The following is a 15660-nucleotide window of genomic DNA, read 5'->3' as shown; positions in this document are numbered from 1 at the left end:
CAGATAAAACTCACTTGCATTAATACATTTTCTTCCATGTTAAATCGGCCTGACTAGTTCTTTTGGCTAGTGGCTGTTGCGTTACCTTTTATTGTTGGCTCTGGGACCAAAACTATCTAGAGTTTCTATCTGAACGGTATTAGTACATTATGTTGACTCAAATGGAAAGATGTAATAGAATAGTGTGAGAATGTTCTCAGGGATAATTTGAAGAGGAGAGCTGTGCATGAATCAGTGGAGGCAGATGAACACAGGAGGAAGAAAGCACTCCACCTGCAAAGTACTAAAGACACTAAAAACAGTTTCATGTCTGTTCTGAATGTAAGAATCCTTGTTAGGAATCAAGGTAAACAAAAAGTGTTACCGAGAAGTCTTCTGGACAACTTTGTTGCTTTAGGAGCAGTAAGGGCAGTTCTTCAGCTCCCACCATACACATTTCTTTTGATTTCACCACTTTTCAGTTAGTAGGAAGGCATCCACTCTCTGTCCAGGTATATAGTGTTGGGCACATAGACTTCTCTCTTATCAGTGATCAGTGCATTTCCCAAACCTATTGCCAAGTATGAATTTTTTTTGTTCCAAGGGAAAAAAAAACAAGCTGAATTGTTTTCTGAAGTAAAATGAAAAAAGAACTTATCTAAAATAAGAAATATGTGGTGCACATGAGCCATGTCATCTGTTTTACGTTATGTATCCTGTGAAGTTACTGAGGTTTTTTCCATTAGGATCCCAGAGATCCAGGTTGGTAAGTCAGTCCATTTTGGCTTGAGAACTTTAGTGAGACTGGAAGCAGGTGACTGCTCAAGCTAGTTTAGCCTTTTATGGTGCTGTGTATGCGGGGATTCCTTTTTCCCACTGAGCCTTGAGGATTTCTAGGGCATGTTTCACACTTTCCTGTGCTGGAATAAATTAAGTTTCTTTCTCAAGGTGTCATACAAGTATCATCTTGTTGTTGGGTGTAATGGGGGAGGGAAGGGCAGAGAGAGAGCTGAGGATGGTATTAGTCTTTACCATGGTGGGAGGTGGCAGGGTGGTGGTGGTTTCCTCTGAAGGTCAGCGGAAGGAGAGGTGAAGGAAGAGCTGCTGTGGTCAGCACTTTTTCCGCAGTGATGGGAAGCCCTTCTCCCCTGCTTGCCAGGTATTGTTCTCCTCGGTTCCCTGCCAGGGCACTAGCCCAGCAACCTAAGTGAAACAAACCTTGGCTCAAACGCACGCTTCCAGGCAGGTCAGCAAGTTTGCTAGAAGGCTTTGTCTGCAGACTTGGAGGGGTGGAGGGGTGGCTAAGAGTAGTATCTGACAAATGCCTTTGATGCCTACTTGCTGAGGGCATAAATTCTGTGTTAGCAGAAAGTGAATTTTGATACATTGGGTTGATGTTCTTTCCCTGTGCAGTTTTTGTAAAGACACGAGTATCAATGCATGGTTTGTTTGCATGACTGATCTGAATATTTATTTGCAATGTAGTCCCAGTAAGACATCCCATTTACTCACTCTTTTTTGTTACAGTTTTTAGTTGGGCTTTTAATTTTGATGAAGTTGGACTTGGAAGTAAGGGGGAAGAGCGCAGATGCATCAAGAAGAGCTTTAATAAATATTCTAGTGATGTGGAATAAGAGTTTCCTACTAGCAGGGACTGAGCAGGGACAAAGTTGTCAAAATCAGTATGCCCTGAGAATGCACTGTTAAGTCAAAGGAATTGATATCAACACTCATGCTACTCAAAGGTAAATCCTATTTTCTCTGCTGTATAATTGTTTAAAAATGAGTCTTCTTGCATACTTCCTATGCAAGGTTTCCCACTTCAGTTGCCTTTTAATAAAAAATATGGCTTTGTTTTGCTTTATTTTGAGGAGGAAACAGCTTCTTCCTTTTGGAGCACTTGCTATTTGAACAGGCAGAGAAATTTTGTTTACTGTGGAGAAGCAACAAGAAACAAAGTATCTGAAGGACTAGAATTGGAGGAGTGGGCTGAGTAAAGGCTGCTACCGTAACCACACTAGTAGCACTACTTACAGTGCAGCTGCTTACAGCATGCTAACGCAAGCAAGGTGTGGAAGACCCTTTATTAGAGGTGTGCATGCTGTTAAAAAGTGAACAAATAAAACGGAGTAGCTGGTTTATGAAGCTGAAACAGGAGGAATAGTTCATAAACCTAGAAAAAATTGAAGGCAACAATCAGGAGATCAATGTAGAACTGGTAGGGTAAACATCTGCCTCATCTTGCATAGTGATTAAGTTCACTCAAACTGGCATAACTGGCTATTATTGTACTGACTTTGATAGTCTCACTGAACAAACAAGTTTCTATGAGAAAGTATTTTGGATCCACTAGAGAAAAAGGTTAAGAGACGATGCTTGATATGCATTGTATGTTTTTTCATCCCATCTTCATGTTGAGACTATGTAATGGCCTTTCCTAAATGTTTTAGGACACTTTCTATAAGCTGGCCGTACTCATCCTCAGTCAAGTTTCTTGTATGAAATTTTGAACAGCTTTATGATATACACTGATTTTGTTTTGTTTTAAAATGGTAGTGGAACTGTTAGCGTCTGGTGCTGCTTTTCTGGATGTGCTGTAGCCAATATGTAGTCTTTCTTACTGAAGAAGTCTGAGTTTAAACATAAAGGAAAACTATATATAATTATTAAGACTGTGAATAGTATGTCTTACGAGCTCTTTGACATGCATGGCAAGCATCAAGAGCTGACCTCAGCTTTGCTCTGAGGAAGTAAGCATCTGAGGAGGGAGAAGGGAATAGGGCTGCCTGCATGAGTGTTTTCTCATTTTATACTTTTCACATTGATACCTCAGTCCAAAATGATTGTTTTGAGCAAGGGATACATTGCTAGGAGTGTGATTTTTGTTTTTACCTTGTCTCTGCAGCTAGGCTGTGTAAACATAAGGTGTTATGAAGTCACGCTTGGCTCCTTAGGGGTCATGTGCACACTTTGCTTTTCTCACTCAACACAGGGCTGGAACTGAACTAGAGTGTTTTTCTGAACTAGCTCATTACTAGACATGCTGTGCTTTGGCATGGCCCTCCAAAGGCTGGAGTTGGGCTTTTTTTTGTAACAGGGGTAATGCCAATTATGTCTGTTGGCAAATGCCTCTGAATTGATGCACAGCTGACTTGATACCAAGATGAACCACACTTGGCTGTGATTTCCTGCTTTGTGAAATGTGTAGGACTGCTTATTATGGGATAAAATCCATTTTTTTTAAAAATAATCTCTTTTTATTTTAATAAATGTTACCCTGTTTGTGGTAGAAGGTGGGGTGCAATAGCCCGTTAAATTCAGCCTTGCTTGTTTCTCATCCTTCTGCAGTGTTAAAACTGCAAGGGTAATAGTAGTATTTTAAGTGCAGCTTGTTTATGATGATGGAATATGCAGCTGAGGAAAAAGTCCTATGAATATCTCTGTTGCTGTACATACTGTACATCTCCTATTCAGTCATGCTACCAGTGTCCTGTTATATGTATCTTGTGCCTCTGAGAGTTTGTGGAAGAGTATGAGATCAGACTGACAAATGAATAGCATGTTTCAAGGTGTTTTGGTTTTTTTTTTATTTGTGGAGTTTCTAATATTATAGTTTCTAACTTTAGCATTCTGCTAGGCCAGATGCATTCACTTCTGGGGTGTTCTACAAGCAGGCACGAAGCTCGGCTCTGCATACCTACAGCTGGCTTAGGACTTCAAGCTTAAAAGCTGGGGTGTCAACATGCTGTCCTGCTTTTACTGTACTTGAAGACTGTCAGATGTGAAAAGGATCTTTGTGGTTGCACCCTAGTGTCCCAGTGTGGGGAGACTGTTCAGGAGCACTATGGTGGATATGCCTGTCATCCAGAGGCAGCTGCTCATCACTAAAACATCGTCAGTTGGCCTGTGGAAACAGCTGGTGGCTCCTGAATGCTGTCTGTGCCGGTCCCTGTGGGAATTGACTTGGGGTTGTTGCTTCTGCCTCTTGTTAGCAAAACTTTTAAACATAGTGTGTTTACCACCATGCTAACTATTCCTCTTACCCCTCCCGTAGATGCTGAATAACTGTTCCATAGAAAATCATCTGAGTACTTTTTTCAAAGGCTGGGTGGCTGATTGACTGCAAAAACTTGAAATTGCTTTTTCAGACAACTGTGTAAACTTTTGGTGTTTTTGTAGAAGTAAATGTTCCATGAAAGAAAAATACTTGGAAAGCAAACTGAGATAAAATACACAGGAAGCTTGAATGTCAGTTACTAATGAAATGGAATGTTTCGTGTATAACTTTCTGTAAGGCACTATCTGTATCTACGGTCTTTAAATGTGCCAGCTACTAAAGGGTATCCAGCCTTCCTCAGAGAAAATGTCTGCTTAAAGAACTTGTATAGGCCACGGCTTTGCACAACCACAGCTAAATGATACTGCTCTCTAAAATGTGAGTGGGGAAAAGGTATTGTTCTGTGAACGTGTTCTCCATGCTCTTCAATGGGTTAGTGAGTGCTACTGGATTTTGAATGTGGTTGTGAAGACTAGTTTGATCTGGACTTAGTTTTATGGCATCTAATTACAGAACAGGAGTTGTGGTCCTGTTTTGTAATGTGGTTAGGCTGTCAGTACTTTCTTTTTGGTGCTGATCATGTTAATATGGTGCGTGTCATCTAAGTTCTTTTAAATAGGGAGAAACTGGATGAAATTAATGCAGACAATATGTTGCTTAGACTTTGCCTCGAATAATACATGCTGTTTTGGGACTATTCTCTTGAAACTTCATAAACTAGTCCCCAAAAGTGCCCCTGAAAAAATCGAGGAGGGAGTTGTAAAGAACGCTGAAGTAAGGAGCTCATCGGGTGGGTTAGGAGCTGCGGTGATGCAGGGAGAGCCAGTGACGGTTTCCGCGGGGCCAGAGGGATGGGGCTGAGCCGTGCCAAAGGCGCTGTGGAAGCGGCTCCTGAGGCTGGCGGCAGGACGGGCTTTCGCCTTTTCCACTGCAGCAGCCGCGGGTGTCCGTGCCCCGCGTACGCGCCCCTCTGTGTGAGCACTCGGTGCGTAGGGCATGCGTGGGGCCGGGCTTTCGGCGGCTCTCGATGGGGAGCTGGACGGTGCCGGTGCTTGCCCTCCCACGGGTGTCAGCAGCTCCGCGGCAGGGCACGCGTGGCGGTAGCGCCCGCCCTTGTGGACGGCAGCGCCTCAGCACCCGTGTCGGCTGCTCCTGCTGCCGTGGGTAGGTGCCCGGTCCCGTCCCCCCGTTCACCTGCCGGCGGGGCGGTGCAGCCGGTGGGGCGGACCCCGGCCGTCCCGCCCCGCCCCGGGGGCGGCCGCTCTCCCGACGGGGCCAATGGGCGCGGGCCCTGTTGCTATGCGCGGCCCTACTCTGCCTCCTTTGTGGAAATGCCGTGGGCACCCACCCGCGGCGCGCCGGCGGGGCTCGCTGCGGGAGCGCCGGGCCGCGCGGAGAAGGTGTGTACCGGCGGGGAACCGGGCCCGCCGCGCCCGCTCACCCGCGCTTGGCCTGGGGCGGGCCACGGCGCCCGCTCGCCTGCACTTGGGGTGTCCTCGGATCCGGTGGCGGAGCAAGGGGTTGAACCGGGCGGTTCGGGGGCGAGGGGCAGTGGGACGCGGGCGGCGGGGGAGGGCGGGGGTGCCCAGGCGTCCCTGGCTTGAAATCAGCTCAGGCTGTGGACCCGTGAGCGCGATCGGCGGTGTATGTCGGTGTTTTGCTGTGGGAGGTGATCTAAAGTCCGTCTATGCTGAAGTTTGCCCCTCCGGCACAGTGCGGGAGCGCGCTGTGCTTGGGCTGTACGTAGTTCCTTTAGGAAAACAAACAGTTTCACCATATGTTCTCCCTTTCTTTCCGATTACTGAGCATAGGAAAGGCTGGGGCTTGTGAGATCTCTTTTTAACAGCTCCTTTTAAAGGAAAGTAATGGGCAACCTGAAAATTAATTCTGTTAATTCATTACATTGTTAGGGCAAAAGTATTAAGTAGCCTGGAACAGGGAGGTGATATTTTTAAGCCTTAAAATTGAGACATGTAGTTAAAGTCAAATCTGCTAACAGTTGTCAGTGTAGCCATATGTAACTGATTGACTCTTCATTGTTACACAGGAGAAAACTGCCCCCCCCCCCCCCCCCCCAAACCACCCTGAAGCTTAACTGAGTTTCTTCTGTGCCTTGTTATGTAGGTCAAGTTTCTCTCTCTCTTTTTTCCCTTTTCCTCCAGTAGGAGGAAACTATTACAGTATTTTGATTTCTGCTGGAAACAATGCATGAAAGCACTATCAGCCCTTTGCCACTACTTGTTTGTCTTGGGACAAATAAAGCTGATGCAAGTATATCAGCTTTGGGGGCAACTAAAAATATGTAAGTTTAATTAGCAGCTTACTGGTTGCTTAACTGTAGGCTGTGTTTAAAGCTAATTAAATAGCATATGAGCTCAATGCTGAATTGAGGATTATCCATTTCTTCTTATGCCAACCTGTTCTCTAGAAATGCAAATGTTGTTCCAGCCAAGTACTTGCACGTATTTTCATCCTGGGTTTGAAGCTTGTTCTTCCTCCGAAAGGTACCAGAGCTCTAGCTTCAGTGACATGGCTGCTATTAGACATTCACCTCCCGATATGGGAGGAACAACAATTCCACTAGTGTACTCTTGTGGTTTGTGTGGGAATATTAGTTTTGACACAATGAAGCATTGCTTTATAAAGTAGTGAGGAATTTTTGAGAGAACAATGTGAAATTTCATAATTGCATAAATTGAATTTTAAATGTGTTAATTTCATGTCTGCCATTTTGCTATGTAGAAAATTACCATATATTAGCAGAGAGGAAGGCAAACTAGATTCTTGGCTGGAATTCTGTTAAGCCTTTCAATTTTGACCCTCTGTAACATTTTATTCTTTTGAGTACCAAAGGACTATTAAAGCTTAATAGCATGGCGTACAATGTGGAAACTTGTAAATAGCTCAATTGTGCTGTATGACACAGTTAAATTCTAAAATTATCCAAAATGTTCTTTTGTTTTATGCATACAAAATTCCATAGTAGGCTCTGGTGTCCATTTTAAATTGAGCAGGCTTTTACACAGCATGAGAGTTGTAATGTCCTCATTTGTCCTCCTGAATAAAGTTTAAATACAATTTTATGCTCTTGGCTGTTCTCCCAGAAGTTTTTTAAATGAGAAGCATATATTGTCTCTTTTGTAACTTTTTTACTTTTGCAGGTTACTGTTTAACCACTTAAGGGCAGGCCTTGTAGGTGAAGGTTAATAGCATTGGAAAAATTACCTGAGGAGCTTCATGCTGCTCCGCCATCATTAATGTCATCTTGGTTCTTTCAGAGCTCTTTGCCTTTCTGATGAAGAAGTCTTTGGTCTGCTAGCCTTATTCCTTTCCCTCCACCTCACCTTCTAAATAATCTGGACTGCAGGTATGGAAACAAACCTAAAGCTGGAGGTAGCCTCACTAGCTAGGAGGAGGATTTTGGGTGGTCAAACATGTTCTGACAAAGTTCCACAAGATAAATTACCCACCAGTTAGATGACAATGAGCAGGTTGTAACATCAAAGTTTTGAGAGATGAAGTAGTAAAGCAGAAGATGAATACAGAAAGAAAATGCAGTAGAAGGGGTCAGATGTCATGAAAATAGGTTGCTCTGGGTTTTTTGATTTGTCTTTTTCTTTATTTCAGATAAAATAATGGGATTCTTAATCTACATTCCTCACCTGGGGACACTGTGTGCTTTTTTTAAACACCCTAATAGCTAGTTCTGTTCTAGCAGCAGTACTGCAGAAGTTTTCAGCTTGTAGGTGTAATTTCTAACTGACATGATGTTGTAATAAAGATATGAGAGTATCAGCTCCCACTTAACCTGCATACTATATATCTAATGTTTGATATGCTGTCCATTAAAATAAAAGTCTTGAATTCTTGAGTGTTTCTCTCTTCTCCTCGTGCATATTCTTTAAAAGCTCTGTTATTAACAATGCATTTGCATTGTTTGGTTTGTTTCTCATTTCCTTGTTTTTCAGTTATTCTGGGAAAATAAGAAAACTCTTCCCCAGTGTGACTGTTTATCTTGGACTTAGGTATGCCACCAGTGTTCACATTGCTTCTTGGAGTTGAACCACGTCTCTGGAGTTGACATGGTTTGGTAGTCAGAAAGCTGCCCTGGGTGTAATTCACATGTGAACCTGAGTATCTGTAATGGAGAATTTTTCTGAACATGCTGAAAGAAGACACTTCAGTCTGTTCAGTTGCATTGTTCTTGTCAGAACCAGAAGTAATGAATTGGTCTGGGTACTTGTTTCGATACGGTAGCACACTGGTCTCTAAACCATTGCATTGGATCAGATCTATCCTATACATGTGTGGTTGTATCTACCAAATCTCTCATCTTCATAGAATCTGAGAATGCATCTTAGCCAGTGCTGTCTGTGCATCGAGTCTTGCTGCACTGAAAATGCTGGTGTGTTTGCCAGGCTGTTGGTGGTCTTGTCATCTGAATGAAAGGCTAGTATGGAAAATCCTGTCTTGTTATTTGGATGAGTGAATTAGTCTTCTGATGTCCTGCAACTCTCTCTTCCCACATAAATGCTTTTCAAATTTTTCATCCACTTTCAAAGTTCAGAGGATCTGATCTTTACTGGCTGTATGTGTGAGCAGAGTGGTCTTAGCTTATGTGATACCACATTTAAGTTGTTAAATGACTGAAACAAGGACTTCCTGATGAAGGCCTCTTACTTGCTCCTAATAGCACTGATCTTTTTTGTGAAGTAAGTTTAGGAACAGTAAAAGAAACAACCATGTTGTTCCCCTTTTGTCATTGAGTAGCCTTCTGCTTTCTTCTGACAACATGATGGGTGAGAAACAGCAAGGCTGGCCTGCTTTCCTGGGACTTGATTCAGAGTCAGCATTTTGCTTTAGGTCATAGAGATCTGAATGTAGATAGTGATGATTTTTAACTCCAAAATTTTAAGCTTGGAAATGTGAGAATGAAGCTTTTGCTTTCTTAATGTGTACAGCTAGTAGATGAATCTATTTCAGATCCTCTTGGAGGATAAAAGGTAGTATTTCCTTGCTAGTAACACATTGAGTCTATGCTATTCAGACTCTGAAATAAAATGACAAAGCTGTTTTCTTCTGCAGTATTGAGAAGGTGGGATGTAGAAGATGAAGGGATACTTTGGAACTTAGGAATATAACACTCAGTGGAATATGTTTAAATGGGAGGCATGTAGCCTGTCTTGGAGTTCAGCCACATCACCTACTGCCTGAAATTCTTTTCAAATTGATGTCTCTAACAATAAAGCTGTTGCTTCCAGAGGTTGGTGTCTGTATAAGTGTGTGTTTTTTCCTTGGTGAGAAAGGAGAATACTGACCAAATTTAAGTAATGGCGGTCATCCTACCTGAAAGACAGCTGAGCCCTCAGATAAATTTCCACATTAATTAGGATATTTACAAAAGGGCTGAAGGTGGGGAGATAGATTCTGCAAACTTAAATAGCAAGCACCAGTGCTAACAAGCAAGACTGTTGTTAAATAGTTAATAACAGATGGCTGAACTTCTGATGCAAATGATCAGACAGAACAAGAGAAGTTCTCTGCATCCTGACCCAGTGACTCCTCACCGCTGCCATGGCAACTAACGCTTCTCCCCCCCCCCCCCCATTTTAGTAAAGTTTATGAAACTGAAGATAACTTGTTGGTTTTATGACTTTAAACTAAATTTTAAAAGAGAAAGCAGACCAGCTGGAGGAGAGAAAACGTAAACTAAGACAATGTGAATGTGAATTCCGAGAGGCCTAGCGTATTCTAGTTCCTGTAAGGTTTTTATAAAAGATGTTTGAAATACTGTATACTTGAAAAGCCTGGCTGCTCAATCATTGGTTTAAATACAGAAGTTTATAATCTGAGCAGATCTCTCTTGATCCTTTTCATTTAACTTAGGGTGAAAATTGCCTACTGCAACTTGAATAGCATGGCAAGGGGGAAAATAAGGAGGAGGTAGGAAGCTCTATGTATTTGGCCTGAGCATGGTACACAGGAGCAAGGAAGATCCTGCAGCTTGTGGTGTGGATGTGGCCTTTCATCCGACTTGCACTTGCAGCCAGGTGTTTGTCCTCCTTGGTGGGAACAGGGGAATGCTGCTGTAGGACAGTGGAAGTCTGTAGCAGGTGCCACAGAAGGGGTTGAAGCTCTTTGCCACTGAAGAGGGCAAACTTCTCTGCCCCTTTGGTTCATTTGACTGGGAGAGTATTCTGGGGAAATGACCAGCACAGCCCTACTTTGTCTGTGCTCTTCTTGCTAAGGTGCTTGCCCTCGGCTGCTGTGAGCAGGATGCTAGAAGGACCCTGAGTGCTATCTTGCTTATTTTTATAGTAAAGTTACTCTACAGTTCTTGTACCTACTATAGTTAAATTCAAAACAGAAGGCTCAGTATGTCTTTTTAGGAAGTGAAAGAAGTGTTGGTACAGAGTAAACTTCATAGCACTGAAACTGCTGGGGGGAAGTGCTTCTGGGGCAGGTTTTGATCTGGTCCCCTGGGAAAGCCTTGAACAAGACCTGTGTGTGTTTCTGAATGCAGGTTGCTTCTCATAAAGCACAAACAACCCATTGTAAGTCTGTTTCATCAATGCTGTTAGAACACAGTTTCTTCAGCTCTTGCTGTTTCTGTTAGGGACGTCTATGCCTGTGACTATAACCGTGGCTTCTTTACAGAATTAAGTCCTTCATGTAGATCTGTAGCAAGCCACTATATTCTCAAACTGTATTTCCAGAGTGTATCATATTGCTGTGTTTGATTGTCTAGATGGATCAAGGAATTATTCAGCCTCCAGGTGTCTAACTCAGTCATAATACTACTTTTAAAGAAAAGGGAAGCAAATTCCTGGAGTTCTTTCCTGGAGATTATAATCTGTTATCTGTGATACAAATTAAGAGGTACATTCTCAGGTATCGTGCCTTGCTGGGTATTATACAAACATGGAACAAAAGGCCATCCTCACCTCAGACCTTATGCAAGTATCAAACATGAAATCGATGACTTCCAACAGAGGCCTGTAAGGAAACAAAGGGATAATACTGATGAGACAGATAAACTGTGCTCCCAGCGTACAGACTAACAAGCCTTTATCAATGTAATGGAGAAGCTGGGAAACAGTCAGTTGCATCAAGTGTTCTTCCTGACTATAGGATAACACGGGGGAAGAAGTACAAGTGATTAATTGGAGGCTAATTGGAAGTTTATTGCAATAGTGAGTGGGACAATAGGAATGGTAGTGGGCTGTGGAAGATCCTGAAAGTTGGGGTTTGGGTTTTGTATGTAAATTATTTGCTTGTTATGAAAGATGGTATTTTGAGAGGCAAAAAAGAACAGGAAAATATGTTTTGCTGTTAGACACTGACCAGACGTATCTTCCTAACAAAGCTGGATGCTGGTGAGGCATCGTCTCTTCTTTGTCTCTTTCACACTCATTTTCAGTGATGAATTCCATGAGAAATCCTGTGGGCACTGCTGGCACTTCCCCAACAGGCAGATAAGGCGCTGCCATCTGCCTGCCGGAGCCCTGATGGCATTCACGTGGGCTGTGCCCAGCCTAGAGGTCCCCACTGCAGGGCCTGTGTCCAGCTCTATCGCAGCACAGACTGTGAAGAATCTCTGAGGAAAATGTAGGATTCCAGACAGTGTTTTTCCACAGTTGAGGAAAACCAACTCATGCTGAAAGCAATTCTCTAAATGCTGTTTCCTAGGGATCCAACCCAATACTAAGGCTGTAGTGAACCCAATTTGCGTGCTCTTCTGGGGATAAAGAGGGTGGGTTGCTTGTTGTCTGGATTCCCATGCCAAATTCTGGTTCTTTCAAGATCAGCCACTAATTCAGATGGTAAGAATAAAATGTTCTGTGCTAAATATCTCTCGGATATGTTTTTTATTAGCTCTTGAAGATAAGTGATTGCAAATACCAGCTGTTTATAGTAATAGCCAATGTAGTTATGTATTCCTAAATGTAAACTTGAAATCTTTTTGACTATACTTAGTCTTTGTAATCTCTTAGGAAAAGATCCTCTTTCTCCAACAGAATTTTGTGTTGATGTCACTTGATAGTAATGAAATTTGTTCTATTGATTTTAACAGAAAATCTCTGGACAGTCTTTTTGGTAACCGAGAGGGCTGACAAAACAAGTGTGGCTGTCAGGCCCCTGGGTTCTGTAATGGTTGGGGTAGGGAGGCTGGTTGGTTTTGTGTTGTTTTTTTTTTTGTTTTGTTTTGTTTGGGGTTGTTTTTTTTTTTTTTTTGTTTGTTTTTGTGTGTGTGTGTGTGTGTTTGTGTTTTGGTGTTTTTTTTTTTTGGTGTCGTTCCCCCCCCCCCCCCCAATGCTCAACTTGAGTATTCACAATAATTTATTACATCTATAAAACCTGACAAGTGGCCAAATCCTAAATGTTGCCTGAACTATGCTAGTAGCTGATGTGTAGCAGATAGTGACTTTTTGGCATTTCTGAACTGAAGGCAGCTTGGGAAAATTTTTTCCTAAAAGACACTCATTTTGACATCTTCCGATTTAAGTTTCATTGCATATTTACTTTGGACGTTAATACCTTTTCTGTTGGTCCCAAATTCAGCTCCCCCCCCGTATATTTTGTTTTAATATATTTTTGGAAGTGATCAGGGAAGAGCTAAAGTTGGGGTTTATTTGTTTATCTGTCTTTGCTTATGTCAGTTGTTTTTGCACAAAACACAAAAGAGGCTGTGGAGCTCCTTGAGCTTTGACTGGATAAAAACTGTTGTTTTTCATATGCTGCTCATGCGTGCTATTTTTAGAGCAGTGTTTTGTTTTCCCTAATAATTTATTGCTCTGTATCTTGCCTCCCGGGTCACCTCATTTTAGAGCATGCAAACGCAGAGGTTGGATCCTTCACTATTCTGTAAACTGCTAGTTTATCTTGAGGAGCAGGATGCTGCTGCTGCTGGTGAGATTGGTCTGGAAGTGGTCATGGAGGGGTGAGCCCCGTCCCTTTGGTTCTCTGGAAAGTATGTTCTAAGAATACACAGTACAGGGTGTTACAAAACACACGTGCAACCAGTAAACTTGGAGCGGAGGCCAGGGATGGTGGGTGACTTGAGGTCAGTGCTGTGCCTGCTGGCCCTCACCATGCCTGTCTTAGCTCTGTGCCAGCAACGGTGCAGTCATCCGTGAACTCACTTTTTCCCTTGAAGGGAGAATTGTTTTGAGCAGATATGAGTACACCACTATTCTTCTTGCTCTAGTAGTGGTAATTCTGGCACTCTGAGTGTCTTGCATCTTGTGTTCCATGAGGTGCTGGATGTTTCTGGTAGCCTTCGAAGCTGCAGCGCAGCCCTAGCAGGATGGCTGAATGAAGCGGAGAGGGAAAGCAGGCACCTTTTGTAAGCAAACAAGTATGTTGTTTGAAATGTCAGTGTTCAAGTGGGCCCAGGTTTTACAAAGGTACTTTCCAAGATGTGTATATGTGTGGAGGGAAAACATAACAAGGTCTGAGTGCTCTAGGGTTTCATTAGTCCGATTTTTAAAGTTCTATTATTGTTTTGTTTTTTAAATTTTAAAGTGAATGTGAACTGTAACAAGATAAATGCCACTCAGTTAAATCTTGGCGATCCTTCAAATTGCTTGAAAACAAAGAGGAATGAAATTGCATCCATCAAATTATTCAGCAGTTGCACGGGTGAAATACGTCTAGACACGTAAAATGGGTATTGTGATAGCTTGGATTGAAACAGAAGTTCATTACGGCCCAGGCAGTTGCAGATTTTTAATTCCTGTCCCATGAAGTCTTTTCAGCCTGTTGAAAAACTGCAGAAGTCGTGCAGGCTTCTCTGGGATTTACAAATAAAGCAAGTTAACCTTCACCTATATGGATCTTGGCTTAACTGAAACGGGGATATTGGCTGACCTGGGTACCAGTGCTGGCATTCTCAGGACTTTCATTCACATCATTATAATTCTTACAGGTTCCTCTAAGACCACACATTTGAAATTGAGTGTTGTGTGCCTTTGAGGGAGGGGGGTGCTTTTTGGCTGAGTGCAGGGCTTATCACTGTGCTGGCGAGTTGCTGATAGCACCTATGTTGCGCTTGTACCAAATATGTAATGCTGGTAATGAAACCAAAACCTTCTGAAGGCGTGACACAGCGAGATGATGCCCCTGAAGAACTGACATACTGATCGTGCACGTGGGAGGACTCAGTTGCTTTTTTAATTTCTTTAATTGTCTTTTAATAGAGTAGACTACTTTCACCAAAAAGTAGACTAGGTCATAGCTGTTTTGTTTTCCAGAACTTCTAAGTTTTTGCCCACCCCCATTCCACAGCCTCCTCTGGCTTGCTGTTGGTTTGGGGTTTTGTTACCACAGTAGGACTGAGAAATTGCAGATAGGGATAGGGAGATTTTCAACATACAAAAGCTTCTTAGTATTTACAGTCATCTGGTATCTCTGTACACTGAAAAAAGATCCTTTTCAAGATATAAAAAGGAGAGAGGAATTACCAGGGATGTCTGATTTGTGCAAGTTTAAATTAGTTTGTTAATGTCCTGACATCAGAGTCTAAAGATCATGGCTATCAAAAAACCCATTTATTGGGCTTGTTGGCACCTGGCTGTAGTGTGAATATGAAAGTGTTTGGCTACTGGTTGTTGAAGGTTTTCAGGCTTTGTGGAAGGCTGAGTGCTTCTGTACTTACAAAACTTCACCTGCTTGGACAATGGTTCTGTGTTTAAGGCTGAGTACTTAGTGAAGGGTTTCCATAATGTGCATTCCCGTAAATCAACATGGTACTTTTTCCAGGAGGTTTCCCTGACTCCTGTGGCTGTAGCATCCCTGCCGATTCCACCCAAAAATGAGTCAGTGCTTTCACATTGCACTTTTCAAATCACTCTGGTTTATATTCAAGAAGTCTGACTATGGGTTTGAAGCAAATAGCACATGATGTAACTGTTCTTTTTCTTGCAGTGATCTTAGGGAAGAAGAATACCAGTTTATGCATGGCGATCATAAACCACAGTGGAACCTATGTTCACACAGCATACCTGGCTTTCCCCAGCAGGATTTTTGTATGCTCCCATTACAGTTTTTCTCAGACCCTTAATGCCTTTTCCAAATCATTCACTCAGTCTGCCTGAGCTGAAGGCTACTTTACATTCCTCCTCAGCATAGAAGTGTCATTTTATCAGTGTTGACAGGAAAATAAGTACAAGAACACTTTAAAGTGTATTGTCAAAGTTTCTAAGCGCGATAAATACTTAAGGTGATGAGATAAAGCATGAAATACCCCAAAGAGATTAACTCTTAGTAGGGGAATTTCAAAACCCATTGTTTTTTTGGCAAGTGTAACCCTACATCACTGTGAATGCTGTTCCCAAAGATACTTGAGTATATCGTGAAGATGATAAGCTACAGAGGAATAAACTGAGTAACACTTCAGCAAACATCTGATCAGCACAAGTTGCAAACATGTCGCATTTTAAATAGAGGGCTGCTCTCTCTCTGACAGCTCTCATAAGCACTGAAATACCTACTGTAGTGTTTTTTAAACAGTCCTGTGGTGTTCTTCAGGAACATCTGAGAGTGATTTATTATAACAAATTACTGCTTTCCATCTTTAAGCCAATCTCTGTATAAGATATTGTGGAAGTCTGCAAATAGTTGAA

The 15660-nt window shown here is 42.4% G+C and overlaps 1 protein-coding gene and 1 long non-coding RNA gene across 6 annotated transcripts in view; both read left to right on the top strand.

The window, feature by feature from the left end:
• Positions 1-15660, top strand: part of ATOSA (atos homolog A) — a 47877-nt gene that overhangs the window by 6999 nt on the left and 25218 nt on the right. Inside the window, exon 1 of one of the 5 annotated variants that reach the window (XM_061347432.1) lies at positions 5289-5436. The exons of 3 other annotated variants lie outside the window; for them this stretch is intronic. The gene's annotated coding sequence lies outside the window, so the exon portion shown is untranslated. Of the gene's footprint in view, positions 1-5288; positions 5437-15660 lie in introns of those variants that run through there. One more of the 5 variants, XM_061347425.1, reaches the window with a different exon arrangement.
• LOC133209073 (uncharacterized) lies at positions 5447-7907 on the top strand. The gene is made up of 2 exons (XR_009724581.1): positions 5447-6156; positions 7198-7907. It is a non-coding gene; the product is annotated as an uncharacterized LOC133209073 (long non-coding RNA).

The sequence above is a fragment of the Neopsephotus bourkii genome, unplaced genomic scaffold (assembly GCF_033783945.1).
Source record: "Neopsephotus bourkii isolate Nb327-2 ecotype Australia unplaced genomic scaffold, CSIRO-AGI_Nbou_v1 NB_318, whole genome shotgun sequence".
NCBI classification, from domain to species: Eukaryota; Metazoa; Chordata; class Aves; order Psittaciformes; family Psittacidae; genus Neopsephotus; species Neopsephotus bourkii.
This window is presented reverse-complemented; position numbering and strand designations above follow the sequence as displayed.